We start from the raw sequence: 7231 nt of genomic DNA, 5'->3' as shown, positions 1-7231 counted from the left end.
CTGTGTTTATTCATCATAGAAATAATTACGAGCGAAACAACACTTTTAAACGTTGGAAAAAAATGAGTTGAAAAAGAACCAAGTACCAGGACATGCTGAGGGAAATAAGCCAGTCAGAGAAAGGCAAATAGGATCTCATATGGGAGTCCAGTGAACAAAATAAACTTACGAACAAATAGGACCAGAGATATGGAAGAGATTGACATCTCTAGAGGGGAGCAGGAAGAGATTAACCAAGGAACTTACATATGCATAGCCCATGTATGCTGACAATAGTGCAGTGAAGGCCTGAGGGGCGGGAGCTGGGCAGAGGAGCAAAGGAGGAGGGAAATGGGGGACATCTGTAATACCCTCAGCAATAAAAATTTTTTAAAAAGAATTAGGTCTGGGAGAAACCAAGATGGCGGCATAGGTAAGCACCTAAACTGCTGCCTCGCACAACAATTTCAAAACTACAACTAAAAGACAGAACGGACACCATCCAGAACCACAGGAAAGCTGGCTGAGTGAAAATTCTACAACTAGAAGGAAAGAGAAAAGCTCAGAGAATTGGAGGTACGGCAAAGGGTCTTTGTGCACGCAGAAGAAGGGCGGCTGAGAGCCTGGCTGACTTTCTCTGGCGGAAGGGGGAAGGAAGGCCCCGACCGCACTGAACCCCAGTTCTGACTGCACTGAACCCCAGTCCCAGGCGAAACCCTGTGGACCCAGGCTCATACAGGGGGAGTCTGGACTATCAGGTAGAGAGAAAGGCACCCGGAGACTCGGAGACCTGGGGGAGCCCCGGCAGGCAGGGTTCCGGAGGCGCGCGCACCAGTGTGCACAAAGGCTGCGGAAGTTGCCACAGGCTTTCCCTAGCAGAAGGGAGTCCGAAGCTCCTGACTGCACTGAACCCCAATTCTAACTGCACTGAGCCCCAGTTCCAGGCGAGCCCCTGGGGACCCACGCTCTTGTGGGGGGAATCTGGACTCTCGGGCGGAGATTCGGGAGCCGGGGAAGGCAAAGGTCTGCAGGCGCGCGCATGCCAGTGCGCACAAAGGCTGCGGAGGTTGCCACAGGCTTTCCCTAGTGGAGGGGAGTCAGAAGCTCCTGACTGCACTGAGCCCCAGTTGTGACTGCATTGAACCCCAGTTCCAGGCGAGCCCCTGGGGACCCACGCTCTTGTGGGGGGAATCTGGACTCTCGGGCGGAGATTCGGGAGCCGGGGAAGGCAAAGGTCTGCAGGCGTGCATGCGCGCAAGGGCAAGGCTGACTGGAAGCCAAGACTGTCTGCTCCGCCCTGAGACTCCACCCCATCCAAGCAGAGCACAGAGGCTATTGCAATTTGGCAAGTCTAATCCTATAAGGCTGTCTCCAACACCAAACTTCTCCCAACGTAGACACAGCTGATCCTTACAGCCAACTGGCCTGGAGGTCAATTCCTCCCAGTGATACCAACAACAATCAAGACTTAACTACAGCCCTAACCGGTTTGGCTCAGTGGATAGAGCGTCGGCTTGCGGACTGAAAGGTCCCGGGTTTGATTCCGGTCAAGGGCATGTACCTTGGTTGCAGGCACATCCCTAGTGGGAGGTGTGCAGGAGGCAGCTGATCAATGTTTCTCTCTCATCGATGTTTCTCTCTCATTGATGTTTCTAACTCTCTATTCCTCTCCCTTCCTCTCTGTAAAAAAGCAATAAAATATATATATTTTTAAAAAAAGACTTAACTACAACAAGGCTGTACACACAGTCCACAAAGGGGTGCACCAAGAATGTCCACCTCAGGTTAACTGGGGAGGCCGACCCACTGGGCCGTATAGGAAACCTAGCACACAAATCTACCCTACCAACTCAGGGAAGCAGTGAAAATGCGGCGTCAAAGAAACAGATCACAAACGAAAGAAATGGAGGAAAACAAACGACTGGATATAGAATTCAAAACCACGGTTATAAGGCTTTTCAAGAATATCCTAGAAAAGGCCGATAAATATAACGAGACCCTCGAAGATATGAAAAAGGACCAACTAGAAATTAAGCATACACTGACTGAAATAAAAAATATTACACAGAGACCCAAAAACAGACTAGAGGAACACAAGAATCAAGTCAAAGAATTGAAATACAAAGAAGCAAAAAACACTCAACCGATAAAGCAAAAAGAAAAAAATCCAAAAAGTTGAAGATAGTATAAGAAGACTCTGGGACAACTTCAAGCGTACCAACATCAGAATTATGGGGGTGCCAGAAGAAGAGAGAGAGCAAGATACTGAAAACCTATTTGAAGAAATAATGACAGAAAACTTCCCCCACCTGGTGAAAGAAATAGACTTACAAGTCCAGGAAGCACACAGAACCCCAAACAAAAAGAATCCAAAGAGGACCACACCAAGACACATCATAATTAAAATGCCAAGGGTAAAAGACAAAGAGAATATTAAAAGCAGCAAGAGAAAAACAGTTAGTTACCTACAAGGGAGCACCCATACAACTGTCCGCTGATTTCTCAACAGAAACTATGCAGGCCAGACGGGAGTGGCAAGAAATTTTCAATGTGATGAATAGCAAGAACCTACAACCAAGATTACTCTACCCAGCAAAGCTATCATTCAGAATGCAAGGGCAGATAAAGAGCTTCACAGATAAGAAAAAGCTAAAGGAGTTCATCACCCCCAAACCAGTATTATATGAAATGCTGAAAGGTATTCTTAAAGAAGAGGAAGAAGAAAAAAGTAAAGATAAAAACTATGAACAACAAATACATTTCTATCAACAAGTGAACCTAAAAATCAAGTGAATTAAAAACCTGAGGAACAGAATAATCTGGTGAATATAATAGAATCAGGGGCATAGAAAGGGAGTGGACTGATAATTCTCAGGGGGAAAGGGGTATGGGGGGGTTCAGGAAGAGACTGGACAAAAATACACCTATGGATGAGGACAGTGGGGGGGAGGTAAGGGCAGAAGGTGGGGGGGGAACCTGGTGGAGGGGAGCTATGGGGGGGAAAAGGAGAAACAATTGTAATCTGAATAAAGATTTATTTTAAAAAAAGAATTAGGTCTGAGATAGATAATAGCAAAATGTAAGAAGTCAATGGATAAGTTTACACATTAGACATAGCTGAAGAAGGAATTGGTGATTTGGCTATAGGTAAAAGTGTGCTGAGGAATATAACGCATCGACCTACGAATCAGGAAGTCACGGTTCGATTCCCTGTCAGGGCACATGCCCAGATTGTGGGCTTGATCCCAGTGTGGGGTGTGTAGGAGGCAGCCGATCAATGATTCTCATCACTAATGTTTCTATCTCCCTCTCCCTCTCTGAAATATATATTTTTAAAAGATTTTCAGTTGGGCAAATACAGTTTGATAAATTAAGGATATTGAACTAAACACCAGAAAAGGTATAAATTTCAAACCATTTGAGGGAAGGAAACATAAATTATCAATCCAGAAGGCAGCAAGAAGACAGGAACATGGGACAAGGTGCACCTACACAATCATTTGCAAATAAGGTCTGCATTGGCCACTGGTTTCAAGGGAGGAAGCTGGGAACCCAGCTAATGATTTGAGATTTTGAGATCTTGACTGCCACCAAGACCATGATTGCCATGGTGCCAGGGAGAGGATGGTGTGAGGGCAAGTAAGAGTGCCACAAAATGTTCCTACTTTGAACACAGCTTTTTCTTTTTTAAATATATTATTGATTTCAGAGAGGAAGGGAGAAAGAGAGAGAGGAACTTCAATGATGAGAGAGAATCATTGATTGGCTGCCTCCTGCACCCCCCCAACTCTGGCATGAACCGAATCGTACCTCTTGGTTTACAGGTCTACGTTCAACCACTGAGCCACACTGGCCAGACCACTTTAATAATTAATAACTATTATTAAAAACTGTAGTGCTTTAAGGTCATAAAAAACAAATAATGTGTATGGGACTTCAGAAATTACAAAAGCCTTCCAGACACATTCTCATTTGCCCTCTGTGATAACACTGTGGGCTGCGGTGTTATCTATGTTGTAGATGATGGAACTGCTGCTTAGGATGTTAGGCATTTTGCCTTTGCCCGAGGTCATGCAGCAAATAAGCGGTATCTTGCAGCCAAGTCTTCTCCCTAAAGCCCCACTCTTTCTACTACTACATTTCTTCTAACATGTGCCAAAAATTAATTTTATTTGTTTAAAGTACAGGTACTTTTCAGTCCTCCTAATGCATTCGATCATGTGTAAGCTTTTCTTTTTTTTTTTTAAAAAAAAAAAAAAGGAAATGTATTCCTATAATTTGAAGGAGTGAGTCGTGTTGGTAGGACCAACTCTAGAGATCAGTTGATTATTATAGATCATCTCATTCCTTAGCCGCACCTCTTTGCACCCCGCCACAGTGGGATTAATGCTGTCCTAGTATGTGGAGGGTTTTTCATCAGAGGATGAGCACTGGGAGGATGCCAGGTTCATGGGGAATGCTACTTAGTCGTTCTGATGTTTGAAAGTAATTGGTTAAAAAAAAAAAGAAAGTAAGTGGTTTAACAAAACTGGCTTTCTCTAGAAATTTCCCTCCTCCTGCAAATTACAACTATTTATGGTAGTTCTTTTATAACCCAGAATGGAAAAAAGTAGGTGATTATTTTGTTGCCCAAGCAGAGACAGAGCATCACCTACTTTGGCGTCTACAATGTAGCTCCATGTCGCCATCCCTATCTATGGCATGTCCTGATGACTCCCGCGATGGAATGGCACAGGGCTGACTTCATTTTCACAGGACACAGAAATAAGGGAAGCTTCAGATTGTACTGTTGTGTAATTTTTATATTTTATTGATTTTTTACAGAGAGGAATGGAGAGGGATGGAGAGTTAGAAACATCGATGAGAGAGAAACATCGATCAGCTGTCTCCTGCACACCTCCCACTGGAGATGTGCCCACAACCAAGGTACATGCCCTTGACCGGAATCGAACCCGGGACCCTTCAGTCCACAGGCCGACGCTCTATCCACTGAGCCAAACCGGTTTCGGCCTGTTGTGTAATTTTTAAATGAAGGTGAAGTTTTATTTATAAGAAACCCAAGTTAAAGAAGAGTTTTTTTGGTAGTTTTAAAGAGTTTATAATAATCATAGTTCAATGCTTACATCTTTTCTGATGTTAAAACTCAGCACAGCCCTAGCCGGTTTGGCTCAGTGGACAGAGAATCAGCCTGTGGACTGAAGGGTCCCGGGTTCGATTCTGGTCAAGGGCACATGCCTGGGTTGCAGGCTCCGTCCCCAGTAGGGGGCCTGCAGGAGGTGGTGGATCAATGATTCTCTCTCATCATTGGTGTTTCTATCTCTCTCTCATTCTCCATTCCTCTATGAAATCAATAAAAATATATTTAAAAGAAAACTCCAACAGAAATCATTTTACTGGAGATAGGCCAGGGAACTGCCTGGCAGAGTTAGACACATCAAGTAGGCTACTTTTATTGGATTTAAACAATTAAATAGATGGCAAGGAAATGTATTGAGTGTGCATGTATTACTTGTTAACTACATTTGAAGCTCTAAACCTCTTAGCAAAGACATCTGACTACACAGGGAAAGAGCATACTGAACTCACAGCTGATGTGTGCTCGCCTGAGATCTTTATTTTTTATTATTTTTATTTCTGTTTTCCAGTTTTATTGCGATATAATTGACATATTACATTGTACTGGTTTTAGGTGTACAGCATGATGATTTGATATATGTACACTAGAGGCCTGGTGCACAAAATTCATGCATGGAGGGGGGTTCCTCAGCCCGGCCTGCACCCTCTCCAATCTGGGACCCCCTTAGGGATTGGGCCTAAACCGGCAGTTAGACATCCCTCTCACAATCTGGGATGACTGGCTCCTAACCACTTACCTGCCTGCCTGCCTGATCACCCCTAACCCCTCTGCCTGCCAGCCTGATCGCCCCTACCTTGCCCTCCTGCTGGCCTGATCACCCCTAACTGCCTTTGCCTTGGCCCCCACCACCGTGGCTTTGTCCAGAAGGAATCCAGATATCTGGAAGATGGCCAGTCGACCCGGTCTATAATATTACCCTTTTATTAGTATAGATTATATAGGATAGGATTGCTTAAATGGGGGGGAGCCTTTTTCAGCAGGAGGAGATGCTCTTGGCAGACAAAAACACATAACCCCTATATCTGGACTGATAGCCAGCCATATGCACTATACTGCCAAACCGCTCATTAAAAAATTGAAACACTTTCTTAACACCTTACACCAAACAGCTGTTGTCCTTAAAACCCCTCCTCAGCCCCCACCTTAGGTTCTGCCTTTGCAGTTCACCCAGATTTGGTTCTGATTGGTCAGTTTCTATGCCGGTCAGCATCTCTGGGCCTATCTCTGGGCCTGATCATAGAGGCGGGGCTGATCAGCAGCTGCCCCAGGGTGCTGCCATGTGGGCTGAACTGCTGACCTCTGGGAGAGAGAGAGGCTTGGCTGCTGGCAAGGCTGGGAGAGGCAAGCAGGGTCTGATCACCATGCTTCTCTATCCCCGCCTCACCAGCAGCTGCTGCCACTGCTAATCAACCCTGCCTCTCTCTCTCCAAGAGGTCAGCAGCTCAGCCCGCTCACCTTCTGTGTGCACAGCCTGGCATTCGGTCGAGCCTCCGGTCATTGTGGATGTTACGACCCTGGCTCTTTATATAGATAGATAGATATTGCATAATGATTAGCATGTTAAGTTTAGTTAATATCCATCACCTCACTTACCTAAATCATTTTTTTTTTAAATATATTTTATTGATTTTTCACAGAGAGGAAGGGAGAGGGATAGAGAGTCAGAAACATCGATGAGAGAGAAACATCAATCAGCTGCCTCCTGCACACGCCCCACTGGGGACGTGCCCGCAACCAAGGCACATGCCCCTGACCGGAATCGAACCCGGGACCCTTCAGTCCGCAGGCCGACGCTCTATCCACTGAGCCAAACCGGTTTCGGCCCTAAATCATTTTGGAGGAAGAACAGACATCTTTAATTTCTTTAATTTTTTATTTATTTTTATTTTTTTCTTTGCTGTTAGACATCTTTAATTTCCTATTGGAGTGCTTTGGTGTTTCTTATTTTTCCCATGGAATCCTTCTAACACCCTTATCCCCTCCATGTTTCTTTTTTTTTTTAATCTTTATTGTTCAGATTATTACAGGTGTTCCTCTTTTTATTCCCCCCATAGCTCCCCTCCACTTGATTCCCCACCCCACCCCATGCCCTTACACCCCGCCACTGTCTTGATC

The sequence above is a fragment of the Plecotus auritus genome (genome assembly GCF_963455305.1).
Source record: "Plecotus auritus genome assembly, chromosome: X".
Classification (NCBI taxonomy): Eukaryota; Metazoa; Chordata; class Mammalia; order Chiroptera; family Vespertilionidae; genus Plecotus; species Plecotus auritus.
This window is presented reverse-complemented; position numbering follows the sequence as displayed.